We start from the raw sequence: 18,019 nt of genomic DNA, 5'->3' as shown, positions 1-18,019 counted from the left end.
CATGAAGTGCAACAAACAGAAAAGCTTGCAGTCACTGATCTGTTGTTTCTAAACACACTACATTATTTCAAGGAGTCCTGAAATGCAAGATATTTTTCTAATCTAAGGTTTTTGGCTTGTAAGGAGGTGGAGAGGGTAAAAGATCATGTTGGTCTGAGTAGATATTACACCTCTAAAGCTGCCCATGGTTTCTTATCTGTATTGTGGGCAAAGTGGATGAATGTCAGAGTTCAACACACCCATGCTGTTTAACCTGGTGCTATTATCACAATGACCTTAACCAGCTAGGCAGTTCACAGAGCAGGCACTAAACAGAGCATGAGATGAATTTAATGGATTACTAGGGAGTATGTTATTGCAAGGAGAAGCACCTGTGGAGCAACATATTTACCTCAGTTCCACTGAATGAGCATGTTGAAAGTGAATTGGCACAGCCTTCTGCTTTATGAAAGGAAGTATTTTGTCATTCTTCGTGCTTTCATTAAGAGGATTTAAGGCAGAGGATGCTGAAATGGTTCTGTGTTAGCACCAAAAAAATCACAGATTAATAGTGGAGCTTGAAAATAGTAAAGCATCTGATTTTTTGCTTTTTCATCAACAAGCCTAATAAACCAGGATGAAACTATTAACATACAAATAGACAACCTTCTGATTAAAACAGCAGCAGCCAGCCCATCCTGGAAAAGACCTCTTCACGCAGAAAGCAATTATGATGGCGAATGTTGGCCAATTCACTTCTATTTGCAACAAACCTAGAAAATCAGAATGTAACCAATCATAATTTTGCAGAAAACCTGGTGTTATTTAAAAATGAAGATGCTCTTGATTTTTCTTATAATGACCAGCATTTTAGAAGTCTCCAAATACACTGCAAGGTTGTACTCCTTTGAATTTCCGTTCTAGGCATATACTGTAAATAGGAAGAAGTAAACCCTCAGGATAATATTGTAGGAAACCTCCCCAGAGGAAGGATGGATATTATCCTAGACTGTACTACTACAGTATACTTACCTTTATTTCCTGTATCTCCCATAAGATGATCATCTGTGGAAAAAATTATTCTTAATTACTATTCTATCATTTAACCATCTACCTCCTGGTGATGGTGATCATAGTGGAAAGAATTTTCCTGATTTTAAAGTCAGGCCATGACAGCTGATTCCACTCAGGTGTCCCAGCTTGAAATTTTTGTTTTGTCATGGAAGGGATGACTGGCACAGAAGAGATTTCCCTTATGACAAAGCAGACCTGGCTTCCTGTTTACGTGGAGCGAGCGTTCCGCGTGCGAGCTGTCGCGGACGTGCGTCTGTAGCAGGGAGGTTTTTCAGTAACTTTCTGCTGGCTAATTCCCATTTATGCAAGAGGACCATAAGTGGTACCATGCTCCACATAGTTTCCTCTTTCCCCCATTCAGGAAGGGTGTAAATACATGCCAATACCCCTCCTCATTCAGTGAAGTGCAGAGGCTCATCTCTAATTTAGGCATGTGTTGTAGGACTGGTTGTTTTCTGAGAAGAACATGAGTATGTTGAGATTTTTATTTTTTCCCATGTCTTGAACATTGATACATACTGATTTTTTTTGAGAAAGAAGTCAAGATGCACTTCTCCAGGTAGAGTAGGAATGCTTGTAGAATTATCTGAAGGAATCCATTTCATTTGAGAGACAGTTCTCACAGCTGGGTGTTTGAAAAGATGTCTTTACATGCTAACTGAAGTGTTGAGACGTTTTGGTATCTATTCTAATTTTGATACTGAGGCAGGTGTGCATTTACTGTGCCAGTGAGTTCACTGTCCCATTACATTTTCCTTTAATTAAAATTATTTTCAGTATTTCTTTCCCAGCAGAACATAAAAGTGGTAGCTTCTCACTTCTTTAGGTGGTCCAAGGTTGATCATCATATATTAGGAAAGAATGTGGAGATAGAGCATGCTGGAAGATCATTTCTGCATCACACAGAGTTAAAAGCCTAATTACAGAGTTAAAGTAGCCTCCGAATAAAAGAGCAGACGCTCTTTTGCGCTCCAAAATAGTTGCATCAGCTATCAATCAAGTGGATAAAGGATGCAGACAGGCAACTGAGGGTTTTCATTTGTGAGTAATATTAATTGTGGGTGTAAAATGAAAGATGTAATAAGTGATGAAGGTACCACTCAATAGTTGGATGAAACATTTTCTGAAGTTAGCTCCAAATGGGGAGTTCCAAGTGGGACAATTGTATAAGCAAATAAAATTTCAGCTTAGCACTGACCATTGCATGTTCTTGAAAAAAATATATAGAAGTGTCCATTGATTATTGTTCTCCCTGATTTTGGTTTTCCAGCCCCGAATTCTGGCTTGCTGTTCATTAGTCTGGAGTAATTGGGCTGGGAGAAGAACATTCAGACCTCAGTTCAATATTCAAGGCAAATGAAATATGCAATTATCTGATACAGAGTCACAGAATTGCATCAAATGGAAACAAACAGTGCCAAATAAAGACCACATGTTTTTAAGAGGATTATGAATTTTAGTGATATGCAGCTAAATGTCATCTATTTGCAAATAACTGAGGAGTTTGAAAAAAAAATCCTTTTGAAGATTTTTGTGAATATACTAATTGTAAAAACACTTGCCAGGATTTTTCTGAGGTCAGTGTGCAAAAGTCTGAAATTCAGACAGAAATGACTCTGTTCCTGATAATCCTTTCTGAATAGGACTCCTGATTGCCCTTCAATGGGGTCTGATCATTTTCCCACTGAAGACTGGACATCTGAACCAATGCTTTCAAGCAGTAATTAACCCCACGAGTTTTCAGATAAACCTTTAAGGGATTTTTTATAAATCACATTCAAATGAACCATTCTTTATATAAAATCTGAAAAAGCTTAGAGATGCTTTCTGCTTCCTCTTTTAAAAGTTTTTTAACAGTGCATTTAGGCATTTCACGTCCTGTGTCTGCAGTAGCTTGACAAAGGACCTTTATATTTTCCCTTATTTAGATACTGGACAGAGCTCTTCACCTCACTGAGGTCTACATGTGGTTGCTAAGCCTCCCTATCACATGGAAGGGTGGAGACAGGGCAGCAGTTTTCTCTGGAAAGGAGACAGATAATCATGCCAAGTTCTGGAGAAGTACTGGCAATGGCTTTGTTGGGGAGAGATTGAGACACCCTTTCGACAGGAGCCAACACCCATTTTGAGATGAAAAACGTCCATCCCACCATCTAGCTCTGCAGTGTCTTCTCCAGCAGGAGCTTCTCTGGGAAAACTCCCACTGCTGTGTCTGGGGCCAGTGCAGATCCTGTGACTTGCTCTGCAGCTCCTCACTCAGCAGCACTGACCCTGCCTGTGCTCATGCTCTCTTTTTGTTGCGTTTTTGCCTGCACAAAATGCCACTAACAGCCAACTGGCCACAGTTAAACGTGAGAATGTGAGTGAAGCATGTTCCCCCTGCCTGCTGACTTGTTTCCAGAGACTTTATGGTGGTATCTTGTCTTGTTTGTCTCTGCATCAGCCTGGTCATTATCTTCTACCATTAGGCAGTTTGGGGCTCAGTGTTCCAATATTCAGGCAGCAGGAGCCTGACAGGACTCACATCTCCCAGGTTGGTGTGAGAGGGTTCACAGGGAGCCTGCTGTCAGCATGAGCACTGCTGGTTCAGGCAAAATGAACTCTGCAGTCACAAACAATATAATTTTGGCTAAATTCAAGCCCAAAGGAATCACTATCTTGTGCTTTTCTCTCAAGTGTGTATTTTTAGACTAGCTACAGTTTGGATACTAGCTTGCATAAATCCCATGTTCTTGATGGTTTGGGTTTTGGTGCCTGGGAGAGGGTTGTGTAAAACTGTTCAGTCAGTTAAACCAGGGTAACAGCTGAATTCAGACAGGTCTGCTATAGGTCTGAAACACATACCCAAGACAAAGAAATTCCCAAATCTCATTCACAGAATCAACCAAACAAACAGTTTTAAAGCTCTTGAGCGGAAGACACTAAAGATTTTTACAACTAAGCCACTTAAAATACATTTTAAGAGTGCAAAAGGATGAGAGAGTACTTCCAAATGCACACTGCAAAATATGACCTTACAGATAGCCAGAAATTTTTGGAAATTGAGGAGATAGCAGTATCTCCTATTTGGATAACCACACAGAAAACAAGTGCTGTGAGCTTTGGAAATCCCATGGAGCACAGGGATGGGATCAGAAGGCAGAGGTAAGGGAAGGGCACTTGGTGGGCTTTATTGTGTCCCAAGACTGCATCCTATTTCCTACACCAAAGGAACACTTCGTGTTGGGTTTTCTCCAACAAGCAGGATATTGTTTAAAGTCCTTTTTCAACAAAGTATTATCAACTTTATTTGGGGTTTTTTGTTCTGCTTTTAATTGGGAGCAGCAGCAAAGTTCAGAGTACCATAGGCAGATGTTACAGGGACACAAAAGTACAAGATAAGGTGCTTCCTACCACAGGAAGGCTATTTTAATAGCTGGGTTTTAAGCTGATATTTATAAAGGAAGGAAAGTCAAAGGCAACAATAATTAATGTCATCATTATGGTGCTGATTTGCAAAGAAACATAGTGGGATTAGGAACTCAGCCATTTCAGCTTTTTAGAAGACTTCAACACCAGATCAGGCATCAATTGAAAGACAATAAGCATCAAAATCTAGATGTTACTCTCTTACATTTATATAAGATTGCAGATGGAAAAGAGTGTTAACAAAAGGGAAGGTAAATTTACAGGTCTCACCATCTTCCCTCATTAATGTTCTCAGCAAAATATGCTGAGCTTTGTGACTTTTTGTTTATCATTAAAACACAATTTTTGTTATTTGCTGAATGGTTAAAATTTATTTTCCTGATAATTTGGGGAGGTAGCTGTTTATCATATGAAATGATGAACAAAAGCTGCAAAAGTCTTTTCGAATGGGTTAGTTTGCAGCCCTATAGAGCAGAGCTCCATGAGTTTATTTGCATCGTCAGGAGAATCTAAACTAATTTAATTCATGGTAGGGAGCATATGTTAATGACTTCTCTGGGTGGAGGAAGGCAATGCACACCTCTCTTCTAACTCAGTGGTCCTGATCTACAAGCAGACCAATAGATCAAAACCACATGCTATCTCGTGGTAAGAATTGAATTCATATTCTCCTTAGATGCTTTTATACATCACAAAGACCATTGGTGTGTTTGCTACCACATCAAACTGTCCAAAGGCTGAAATAGGCACAGGTGGGATGGATCCCTGAGCAACCTGAGCTGGTGGGTGGAACCCCTGCCCCTGGCAGGGGGATGGAGTTGGATGATCTCTAAGGTCCCATGAGACCCAAACCATTCTGTGACTCTGTGATCTCCCTGCCCAGCAGAACGAGGTGCTGCTGGCCAGTGGCAGAGGAAGGGAGGGAGCTCTTTGTGAGCTGAAACACCATTTCTGCTTTGCCAGCTTCCTCCCTTGCAGGCTTGTTCTGACTTAACAACTCAGTGGCCTTCACAGGCTTGAAAAACTGTATAAAGGAACCAAAAGAAAAGGTATTTCAAGGAATGAAATTAAGAATTGTAAGGATCTTTGAATAACTAGTGTTTTCAAACTGGGTTAAAGCAGACTTAGAGTAATCTGACATGATGTAATCCTAGTGAAGTTGCAGGAAAGCAGAAATTAAGTATTTATTTGGTATTACAGTGTCTAGTATAAGATATTGTTAAGTACTGTCAGTAACTCATTAGATATTTATTTAAAAAAATAAGAACTTTAAAGAAAAAAAGAAATTTGAGATTAGAATGTGGTTGCTGTACATGCATTATACATGCTTTCCCTTCTGTTCCACTAATGGATCCTGACTGCCAGAACAGCGAAACGAACCATTGAAATTAGCGGAACTAAGACCCAGATCTATTAGAAATTTTCATTTGCCTCCAGTGTAGAATTTCAGACAGATCCCTGATTTCTGTGGAGCATTTCCAAAGTATCACAGCTATGCTGTAAAATGAGTTTCCTGTCAAAGGGAACAAACGTGGTGGTAGAAGCTATTAAGACTTCTGCTTCCAAGTGGCCGCGCTGCAAAGGCATGAAAAGGATGAAGAACCTCTAGTGGCAAATCATTAATGTTGGTGGCAAGCTGGGGAACTGCTGGGGAAAGAAACAGCAGCAGCAGAAGGAGCCTGAGATGAATGAAGCTGGAGTCATCAGCATGGAAATGCCACCTTAATTAGACCATGTTCTGAAAAGAACTAAAGGCAGAAACAAAGCTGAAACCAAGAGGCACAAGCCACCCATGTGGGCTTCAGTACTGATCTCAACAGGATCTCACAAGTCACTGCTGGAAAATAAAACCTCTAACCTGTCAGTCCTGGTGATCTCCCACCGCTGGAAGAGTGGCTAATCCCAGATTTTCACATTCTGAGCAAAAATCAGAGGTGAAATGTTCTTAGAGTTGGAAATGCAGTTATGGGTTATCAAACAAACAGAACATGGAATGGAATTTATGGGCCACAGTAGTTACCCTTGTAAGGGGAAAAAAATCTAGTGAACATCATGTTAAAAATGCACTGCAGAAGTGTCAAAAATCTGGTTTTCAGTACAGAATACTCATCAGAAACCCTCCAGCATTAAGTTATGCTTCATTTTTAATGCTGCCCAAGCATGCTCTGCTTTTGCCAAAATAATGGAACTCTGAGCCTTTGCTGGGACTTTCCATATGACTGTGGCTTTAAGTTAAATCCTTCAATTTTTTACTTTTTTCTGTTTTGGTAATGGGAATCTTTAGTGCCTGGAACATTTGAGACACTGAAAGAACCTAAGAAATGTATATGCAGGAGAGGGTTTGGGTTTCTTCTGAATCCTGGTCAGACTCTGGAAAACAGAACCAAACCTCAGAACCAAAAATTCCTTCATGAGTTTTCAACATTTCTGTTAATGCTGAGTTCCAGGGTCTGGCTTACATTGGGAAACCTTGACTCCTGGCTCCAAAGGGTTCAATTAGTCAAAATGGTTGGCAGATGGAAAAAATAATTAAGTTCCATCCAGTGTTTTGTACCATAAAAATAGACTCAAGACACAATGGCCTTGCCTTGAACTTTGCAGGTCAGCATCACATAAAGATAAAGAGGGAGTCAGCTTTTGGGAGCAGGATTATCTACCAGCACACAAACAGTGTGAAGCTGGGCTCCCAGGGCCAGATGCATCAGAACATGCAGGCTGAGCACGTGATTATTACCTTAATGATTTTTTTTTTTAGCCCAGATTGAAGATGAAAATTCTGGCAATGAAAAATAACTTGACATGGATATTATGAGATTACCAAAACCTCATGATAGCAGAAATAACAATAATCATCTTTTATTTGAAGAGCTGCTGAAATGCATGGAAATTTTAAAATATTGTTCTTAGAAATCTTTCTCCTAAATGCTTTGTCTTTCCTGAAAATGACAGAAAAGTAGATGGATAACACTTTTCTCAAACAAATTTCCTTATGCTTAAATGCAGCCTTAGATGCCCAACTTCAGGAACTTGAGTTTGAAAATACAGTTATGGACCAGAAACATACCTGTGCCACAATTTGACATCAAAATTATTTATACTTCAACTATCCCGTAAGATATGTGGGCCAAAGGATTAGATCCCACATTATGCACCTGATCATTCTGAATAATGAATAATATGTTCACAAAAAACAAGAGGTATATAGGGTAGATTTGCTAATTGGGAAGTGTGACTTACTGCACAAATGATTTGTTCTAAAATATGCTGTAGTGCAAATTTAATGACCAAAGCAATGTTTTGGATAAAAAATTATATATTAGAATCAATAAAAAGTGGACAGATTCCCCACCACTGTCAATTATGGTACCTGGCAGTACAGGGCACATAGGCTTTGGAGATTTATCTTAAGTATAGAATAAAATCTCCAGGTTACTAGGGCAGAACAGAGTTCCAGGTTGTAATATTAATAAAATTTTCCAGAAAGTGTAAGAGTTCCACATATCCACACTTGCACATCTACATTTTTACATCGCTCTTGGCTGTCACTCAGGGCTGGATGCAACTGGGTGCTCAACATCTAAAAGGGATGGTGAAATAAATTACACAGATCTCCGTGCAAGTCTGATCAAGCTCTGAAAGGTGAGGTAAGTCTGCTTCCTCTTGCTCACGTCCTTCCTTTTCTTCCCCAAACTTCTACCAGGTGTGATTGCCATCTCTTTCCTCTCCTACCTCCCTGCTCCGAGGCTGCCCTGCCCCACTGGGGCTGCACCCACCATTGCCACCCCATGGGTTTCCACAGCAGTAGGGTTTTGTTATGCGTGTGAGCAGCCCTGGGGATCCAGGGTGAGGACAGGAGTACACAGGGAGGCTCCTGATGGGATATCATGGAGTGTTTTGGCAGCACTGGTGTGGTTGAATAATGTGACTGGTGCTGCAGTGCCAGCTCTTTAAATATGTGATGTCTGTGTGTTTGTGATTGCTCTGATGGTCTGGGTTCCTCTGCGGGTGCAGCAGATGGCCCCTACCTTTATCTTCATGGAGTGTCTCATGGTTATTTGTGATGGTAGTCTAGAAAAACCACTGAATCTATCCCAAATCATATGGTGTTTAGAGGGATAAAGATGTTCACCTAAGCCTGGGAATCATTAGGTGGCTGCCTTGGAGCCAAGTTGTTTGGATGGGGCTCAGTTTCACAGCTGGTAGAAGAAGGAGAATCTTTTTCTCTTTCAACTGCTGAGACTGTCAGCAACAAACTTGCAGAGCCACTTCCCACTTCTGGGGGATTCATGGGATGGTGGAGTGGGTGCATGTCCTGTTTGGTGAACTCTAAAGCCATTTTGTTGGTGCATGTGTGAGGGGGGTGTCCTTAAATCTGGAACCCACTCTTTATTGTTTTGTGGTTGGGGTCCACATATTGGATCTGTCTAACAGCTTCCTTGGAGTATTAGTGGTGGATGCTCCAAGTGAGCATTCAAAACCCTGATTTCTCTAATGTCTCAAGGGCCAGGCTTCCTGGGTTCAGCCTGTCCCAAAGCACATGCTTCTGACTTGACACAGCTCTCCTTAGAGGCCAGGAAAAATCAATGTATACTGCTTTGTTAAACCCAGTGAGGATTAGCAGAAGGGATGTGCTAATGAATTCCATGTGAATATGCTGCAGCAGACCAGTCCTACAAAGCACAGAAATAATTTGGTAGAAAACCTGCCTGATTTGCTTTCTAGCTTGGACTGATGGCTGAGCCTCCTCCTGCCTAGAACCAGGGCTATTTCCTGGGATGCCACTGGCATCACTGGGGTGGTGTGAGGTGTGCTACCCTGCCTGGCGTGGGCAGAGCTGCTGCTGCACAGATCAGAGCAGGCAGCACATCTTGATGTCTGCTGCGACTCATAAGGTGAAGGCTTTGATGTAGGTCCAGGACCTGTCCCTGTGATGCAAGATGTACTGCAAAACCTGCTTTTCAGGGAGCACATCCGTAGCCATGGGATCTTCAGAAACAAAATCTCGTTCAGGGAAGCCTGTAACACTGATCAATCCTCAGGACTCCCTGAAGAAGAGTTCCTTGTCCTAGATTTGACATTAGTATCCTTCACCTCCGGGGAAGCTCAGGCCTGTCTTATGCTGTTGCATGAATTACCAAAGCAAAGGCTTTAGGTTTTGCTTCTAGCTCAAAAGCTCTTTGGTTCCAGCATCAGTGCTCCCACTGAAAATGCTAAAATACCTATTTGTGTGATTCTCTGTAACTGAGTTTAGTTGTAATACCTCAGAAATACAATGCACTGAAAACCTTTACGTTTTCACTGGTGGAGCAGCTATGCAAGCTGGATAAGAGAAACTGGTGTGATAACTTTTCTACTTTTTCACCCACTTCCCTGTACCTCAATATCTTCAGTTTTGCTTCTTTTCACCAGCCTGGCTCTAGCTCTTTGGCAGTGCTCCTGTGCCCACGTGCCTGCATGTACGCACACAGGCTTGGGCAGGTATTTGTAACCTGACTTCACATTTCATCCCTCTCCCTTGTTAATTGTAAGGAAGAAGGGAAGGAAGAATGAAAACAAAAGTATTACACAGAGAAATTAAGCAAAAATAGAAATCCAAGGGTATGGTGGTTGAAAGGGATGCCCAGAAATTTCCTTCTGCAGTCTCCTTTAATCATCTCTCATACTTCGCTTCGCTGCTCTTCTTTCAGCTGCTCAGGCCAGGTTTCTTGGTAGAGTTTTACTGCCAAGTGCTATTATAACCAAACTGCTCTGATCTTTAGCCAAATCTTAGGAAAGAAGTGGGTGTGCTGAAGCATTGGTGAGCCAGTGAGGGAACTCTTTACCAGGCTGGAATGGCAAACATGACTGTACAGATGAGAGCTGCGTGAGCAGGGCTGCAACGCTGCCATGGGGTCTGGTTTCAGCTGCTGCACGCAGGGAAGAGCAGCTCTGAAAGCCTAGGATATACAGCACTTTGAGCTGTGACCTCCCAGATTCTAGCACTCCGCACAGACAAGAGCCATTCTAAGGTGCTGGGTACCTGAGACAACATCTGGGTTTTGCTGACGTGTCCCCGGGCTGTGCTGACAAAGTGCAGGTCCCCAGCAGGAATAACTGAGGCTGCACTGAAACTTGTGCCCAGCCATCCTGGAGAGGAATCAGCAGGGAGGGAGGAGGGCTTCCACTGGGCTGTCAAGGCTGCAGCTCCCCTCCCCATGGCTCAGGGTGGGCTCCACAGCTGTGCCTGGCTGGCTCTGGGCAAGGACAAAAGTGTGGCTGGAGCGTGAGGCGAAGCAGAGCTGGGAACACAGAGCCTTTACAAGTTCATCCTCTGAAGAAGGGCTGAAGCTTCATTTAAACATACTAATTTCTCTGAAAGACCTTGGTCCATATTAATTATTAAGAATAATGTCCGAGTGAAAGACCAAAAAACCTTCAAAATGGTGCACACAAATGCTATGAGCTTGCAGGTTCCCAGAGCTTACACCAACTCTGTGCCACACATCTGCAATAAAATAGTCTCTATTTGCTTAGCAGATGTGCTGGAGTCGTGTAGAGTTCAAATTTACCATACCCATCAAGATGCAAATCCCAAATTTCATTTAGCATTGTCCCGTTGGTAAGGATGTTACACGCAGGTCAGGATTCTATCTCCCCCCAAGCCCTTTAAATGTGTTTATTCATTCTGTTTATTTTCATTTCCCAGTTTCCACATGTCGCTCAGTCAGATTTTCTGTTAGCAAGACTGAGAGACGAATAACATATGTTACCCCACAACTGACCTTGAAGGGGAGCTGAAGAAACCATCTTCCCTAGGGCTGAGATGTAATTCCGACACGAGCTCGCTCCGTAGAGGTCCTTTTCTGAAAAGACTCTGCCAACTGTGTCCTAAGCCCTGGAAACGTTCCTGCCTGCATCGATAGCAGAGCATGAAGTACGTACCAGGGGGATGCTGAGGATTTAGCCTTCTGTGCCATCCCTCCCTCAGCTCTCATAAGCAAAGCAAACAAATTCTTTGTGTCTTAGAAGAATCGGATAATTCAGCCAATTTGAGTTGTTTCCTCGCAGGCCTGGCTTTTCACCTGAGGGACCAGGTTTGCTCATCCTGCCCAGGTTAAAATGACTGAAAATCAATGTGGTTTGACAGCTGTGGGAAAAAAATAAATAAATGGATGTACAGACTGTTGAGCAACAAAGACTCTTCAAGTGAATACGAAGTGAGGCACAAAAAGAAACTTGTCTCTGATCTTTCTTACAGGCTCTTGATTCATGGCAGTCTGGCCAGTCACAGCCTTGTCTGATGGGGTTGGTCTGACTCTTCCATGGTGTTTTCCACCTCCTCACACATTCTGCTCAGGAAGAAGCCACAGGAGGGCTGTTCAGCTCTCCTCTGTCCTTGGCTGGCTGAGCTGGGCACATCGAACAGGAGATGGGTATGTCTGCATTGCCTGAGCCTGATGTTGCAGCCTGGTGTGGTGATGCCCCTCTGCTGAGCTCTGTTTGCCTTTGAAACAGCAAAATGTGGAGGTTCTCATCCGTGGAGCCCAGCTCCTGAGCACATCTGGGTGGGGAGGGGGCGTTGGGGGTGGCAGTGTGGAATGAAGGTGCTGTGAGAGCACATGCAGAATGGGGCAGTAATGCCAAGCTGCTGGTTAGACCCACTTGCATTTATCTCCTGGGCGAGTGCTCCAGAGCAAGGTCTGTAAAGCAATTCTAGGTTTAAATCGGAGTCAGTTATTTTGTCACAGCTCCCATGGGCCACCTGGATGCCCAGAAGATGCTGAATTTAGACACCTCCATGCCAGCGGCTCCTTCTCTGCCTGTCACCCCCCACAGACATCAGCCTTCCTGGTTCTGCCACCTGTCATTGACCTCAGGAGTTCATATAACCTCCCCCCTTTTCCCCCAGTACCACTTTTCTTTGGGGAATGTGATCACTCTGTTTCCTACAGCAGTTCAGGATTGAATTACATCTTTGGAGCATTTGGACAACATTCTCAGTCACATGTTGTGATTCTTGGGGCTGTCCTGTGCAGCGCCAGGAGTTGAAGATCTTTGTGAGTCCATTCCAACTCAGGATATTCTATGATTCTATGATTTTCCCTGAAGGCTGAGCAGTTTGGGAAGGGGCAGTCTGTATGAGCAGGTATCAGAGGCTGCCTCATTGGCTTGGTGTCACCCTCTGGTGAAATCTCAGATCCACACGGAATTGCAGCACAGAGGGGAGATAAATGTTACATTCAGCATGACTTGCCAGTTCTGACACACAGGAACACTAAACACGTACCCTGACAAAATCCTAAAGTCATGCCAATTTGAATCCAAAAACCTGCCTCCTCTGTTAACACTTAGTAACAATTTCATATCATTTCCCCCATGTAATTAAAATGTCTTTCCTGAGCCAAAAATTGAAATTTTCTTTACAGTAGGCAATTCTTATGTACAACTGCCTTCCTCTTTTGTTTCTGTCAGTTTAATGTAAGTTTTTAGTTGTGTTTGGAGACATCCATTTTGGGAGTTATGATATTTCTATTTCTATGGCACTGTGGTTGTGGGGAAGGAGGAAAGTAAACTGTGTACTTGTATTTCAGCTGGACCCAGTATCAGCTCAAGTTCTGGGTTCAGAAAATGTTTCCACAGGATGCTACCTATGGCTGGCAATGGATATAGGTAAGGTATCACTAGTGAAGCTTTTAGGGAGGTTTGTTAATGCCCATGGCAGCCCAGTAACACCTCCTGTCACAACATCTGTGTTAAGAAGAGATTAATGGGGGCATGTACATATTTGCCTCATATTTTCATACTGTGGGTTTGATTTTAACTGTTTTTATTTTTTTTTTTCAGCTCACCCATGACTCTCGTTCTCCAGCAGTGCTCAGCAGCTCCTGGGAGACCTGGAGATCTCCGTGGCCATCCCCTTCTGCCAGTTTGGGGTTTAGACATCTTCCCCTTGTCCCTTCAGTTGATCTCCAAAGAGCTGCATTTCAGTTTAGTACCACTTGTGGAAATGTGGGTTCCCGTGATCTCTCAGATGGGCCAATGGGCACACTGGCATTAGAGGTCAGGGTTTCTGTCACCACCCTAAAAATGGACTTATTGGCAAAGGAACAAAGCTCAGAAAACAACATTTTAAACCTGTCAAGTCTGATTTACAGAAAGCTTCCATGATCTAGACAAGAAATAAGCAATGATTGTGTTCTACTCCACCCTAATTTTAATTACAAAAAATGGTAGTATAGTTTTCCATTTAACATCCCTGTATAGGAAGTAAGTAGAGTTGGAGTAAATCTTCCAAATAAACATATTTCTCAGACATAAACATGATAAATCTTTTCTTTTGCAAAAGATATAAAGAATGGTTAACTTAAAATATGCATATAATAACATATTACCCACAGCTTCTCATGTTTAAAAAGATTCCATATGCTGGGAAAACCCATAAAATAAAACCCAAGAAATGCTGCATCCTCTTTCTATTAATTTGAAACAGTCACTTAATGGGAAAAAGGAAGAGAGGGGAAAAGTAAAGAAAACTGGTAGAACAGAATTATTTTATTTTTTCTTAGAAAATCCCAAACAAATCAGTAACTCCAACATTCCAATCTCTTCATCCTGTTTTTAGTGGTGTATTAATATGTAAACTCAATACTTCTGTTGAAAAATAGCTTTGGGTAAGGAATAAATGGTAGCAAATTCCAGGGTGGCCTTACTAGCATTTTTGATTGAAAAAACTTGGAAAAATGTTGTTGTTTTAGGATGATGAGAAGTGCTGCCATCTCTTGTGGTTTACCCAGGATTGTCCCAAGTTTGACTTGTCTCTGGTTTGGTTTAAAACCTAAAAAGGGGCCAGTAACTGTGGCTCCCTCTCTTCCCCATTCTTGCCCCATATTTAATGAGTAATTGATTTTAAAATAGTCCCACTGAAGAAGATCTCTGATAAAGTACCATGGATGAAGCAGTCTACCTTTCCTAATTTTTTTAAAGAGGAGTTTATATCTCCAGAAAGGTGTATTCCATATGACTCTGGGCTGCAGAGCTGGGGTGGTGAGAGCTGGGGAACAGAGTGGGGCAAGGAGGACTTGGGCTCTGGGCTGGTTACTCTTTTGTCTTGGTTTAGGACCTGGAGGAAATAATTTGTATTTCACTTCATTTGTGATTCTCCCTATTTTGACAGATATTTTCACATGGAGAACACTTGATAGACAGATGCTGGTCACTCCCTGGCAGGAACACCCAGAACTCTTCCTCCAAGGAGCAGAGCAGAGTCCAAGACTTTCAAGACCTTTCAAGACACCAACATGGGGATGGGGACTGTCCTGTTTTCTATCACAGCCCAATGGTCAAAGCCCTTCCTTGCAGACCTGTTTTCAAGTGTCTGCCTTCAGTTTGGGTTATTTCCACTTCTCATACATCACTGTCCTGCAAAACTTTTGATCTTAATCAATTGTGGATGCCCCATCCCTGGAAGTGTTTAAAGCCAGATTGGATGGGGCCCTGAGAAACCTGGTGTAGCAGGAGGTGTCCCTGCCATGGCAGGAGGTGGAACTAGATGAGCATAAAGGTCCCTTCCAACCCAAACAATTCTATGGTTTTATGCTATTTGGGTTTTTGGCTTTCCAAGGGGTCGAGGCTCCCACCCAGCTTCAAATTCAGAATTCCTCATGCCCCAGAGAGGCCACGAGCCTGAGCAGAGCTGGGGACACGCCAGGCAGGGAACGTGGAGCTGCACAAACCCCACACCCTGTGCTGGGCACCTGCAGCTGGACAGGGGTTTAACCAGCCCAGTGTCAGCCTGACAGGCCTTTCCCAGTGTGGGCAACCCCATTCCCTCTCTCTGTGCCCGCTCAGGGGCTCACCTGTGGCTGTGGTGGAGGGGTTAAATGGGCTGGGCTGGGCTCCAGCTGTGTGCACAGCAGTGTGGGACTGGGCTGGGCCAGCTGTGAGCTCAGCTATTCCCCCCAGTCAGCTAGAAAAGGGCTGTGTCTCCTGCACTGGGATTAGCACAGGGGGGAGGTAGGTTTTTATCATAGGGAAGGAGGTGGAAAAAAGCTGTGTTTGAGTGATTCTTCGCTGAGCAGTGTCTGGGGAGGGTCTGGGCTGTTCAAAGCTGTCCTGAGAGGAGCTCTCTTGGCAGAGGGGTTAAGAGAAGCCTGACCTGCTGACTTCTTCACTTAACATCCAGGCTGGGAGATGCTTGTTTAGCCCAAAATCTTGGGTGAGGCAGTCAGCTGGAGTTCAAGATCCAGGGACTTAATGTCCCATGACCGAGTGTAGCTTGTTTGACCTGTAGTGCAGATCTTGAGAAGAGGGAGCAGGAGTGTTTTTATGGTATGTGCTGAGCCTGCTCTCCCTGACTCAAACACCTCCTGGAAAATGAATAATTGAACATACATGTGGCTATGTATAGACCCTTCTTCAAACAGAACCTGATTTGGGGTGGAATATCTTCCAACTTCATAGACTTTTTCTCCTGCTAACTGCACAGGACTGGCCATAAAATCCATAGGGACTTGGCTGTATAGCAGGGAGCAGGCTTTTCAGCCCACACTTTTCAGTCTGAGAAGTGGCCTTCAACTCTGAATACTTTAAACTAAGCAGTGTGGTGAATTTGTGCCTTCAAACTGAGCTGGAGTAGAAGGAAAAAACAAATTAGTTCAGTTGAATTAAAAAAAAATATTATTTGCCAAGCCACACTCCTCCCTGCTAAAATCGAGGGATGTTACTATTGGCACACTGGGTTTAAACTCACTACTGGGTTTTGCATGTTTTAGTAAGGGATGAAACTGATTGAATGAGATTGTCTATTAGTTGCAGTAGATCAGCAGTTTCTTCTTTGTAGTGATGCAACTGATTGTTTGCTGAATAATACAGGGAGAATAGACTCAGCATGCTAGCCCTGTAAACTGTCTGAAGAAAAAGCAATGTCTTTTTTCCCCCCAATTTCTTCCAAGCCAGTAGCTGCTTCTAATATTCCTGTATCCAGTGTGAGCCCAGTGCTGTTCAAAACACACATCTACTCTTTGTCAAGAGCTGTAATTGTTAGGAAAAAAGGATGTTGAGGAAAGAAGAGTGGAAACAATATAGGAGGGCTAGTTGTGGAAATCCCTGGGCTGTATTTTGGGGCAGCTTGGGTTGATTCTTGGCTCTGCTACATCCTTCTCCTGCGACCTTGCAAAAGTCTCTCAGTTGGCTCAGTCTCAGTTCCACATAGGTGTAACAAGAAGTAGAAACAGGCACTATTTTATATGCAGTATATACTTAATTAATGCCTAGACTATGTATTAAATACATCCCTGTATTGAGTGAGAACCAATTCTGCAAAGATTTGTGTGATGCCCAGGACATGGGGTCCTGATTTCACAGTGCAGCAATGGCAGTGCAAACCCCAGATCAATTCTGTCCTTCTAATTCTTGACAATGTTCGTTATCTGAATGCTGAGTTTCAGAAGATGCTTTATTTTTAGCCTGTACATTAGTGGGCGAGGGAATGAAAGGGGAGGATCTCCCACACCAAGCATTTTTTTCAATGTAAATACACATCGCATAACATTACGGACAAATAAAGGGTTCTTACCACTCATAAGGTGTTATGGTAATCCTTCACAGAGTCCTTTTAATGAATAAACCAGGGATGCTTCATGAGTCGTTTATTAAGGGTTAATGATGTATCTTCTCTCCTTGGCATCATTCCCAGCCTAAATCAAGCCTGCTTCATCTCATATGGATATGAAAGACAAACTGTACAGATTGAAAACATCTGTATACTGAGTGAATGAACCACATGGCAGCAGTGTCATGCAGAGATTTACTTAAAACTGTCCCCTTTTGTTTGACTTTAGAGGAACAGCACAAATAAATACAGTAGGTTCTGTTTAAACAAAGAGGACTCTGATCAATAGAGGTTTGTATAGCTTATGACCTTCAACTATAAACAAAAAATTGGGGTAAACCCCACAAGTCTCAGGTCAATTGCCATCTTATTTACTTTATTACGCCACTAATGTTCTAATCTCTCTTGCATATAAAATGCTTTATACAAGCCATCTTACTTTGCCTCTCCATTTTCACCAGAGAGAAAAGGGAAGGTTTTGTTTGATTCAGAGCAACCTGTGAGTGTGGGTATGAGGGTGCTCTGAATTTAGAGTATTGTGAACTTACAGCAGAGAATGCAGACAAACGCAGTTCAGGCAAATTTCACATTCAAGTAAATTTTTGTTCAGGTTCCTAATAGGTTTTGCTGCTTTTTGAGAAGTTTCAGGCATCCACAAAGAAAAGTAAAATGGTTTGTGGCTCACCATTGCCAGACCTGGGCATGAGAAACATGACAGAGGCAGTACCATATAGAAAGTAGTTGATCTGTTCTGGCTGTGAGCAGGGGTTATCCCTTGGAAACACTTGAAAACATTTGCAAATATCTGCTAGGGTCTGACCCTAGCTGCAAGCCTTTATTATTATTATTTTTGTTGCTGTCTCCCAGCAAGATTAAGTAATTCCAAATACTGAGGGGATGACACTCCTGCATGAGTTCTGCCCTCATATCTCCAAATAGCTAACTTGAATAGTAATTACTTTTTTTCTG

The 18,019-nt window shown here is 42.6% G+C and overlaps 1 long non-coding RNA gene across 1 annotated transcript; it reads left to right on the top strand.

The window, feature by feature from the left end:
• Positions 1 to 1,659: 1,659 nt before the first annotated feature.
• On the top strand, positions 1,660 to 14,608 carry LOC140684852 (uncharacterized). Its single transcript, XR_012057737.1, has 3 exons — positions 1,660 to 11,374; positions 11,699 to 11,873; positions 13,285 to 14,608. It is a non-coding gene; the product is annotated as an uncharacterized lncRNA (long non-coding RNA).
• Positions 14,609 to 18,019: the final 3,411 nt, after the last annotated feature.

This window comes from Taeniopygia guttata, chromosome 11, assembly GCF_048771995.1.
Source record: "Taeniopygia guttata chromosome 11, bTaeGut7.mat, whole genome shotgun sequence".
Lineage (NCBI taxonomy): Eukaryota > Metazoa > Chordata > Aves > Passeriformes > Estrildidae > Taeniopygia > Taeniopygia guttata.
The sequence above is the reverse complement of the archived record's forward strand: the minus strand, read 5'-3'. Positions and strand labels throughout refer to the sequence as shown.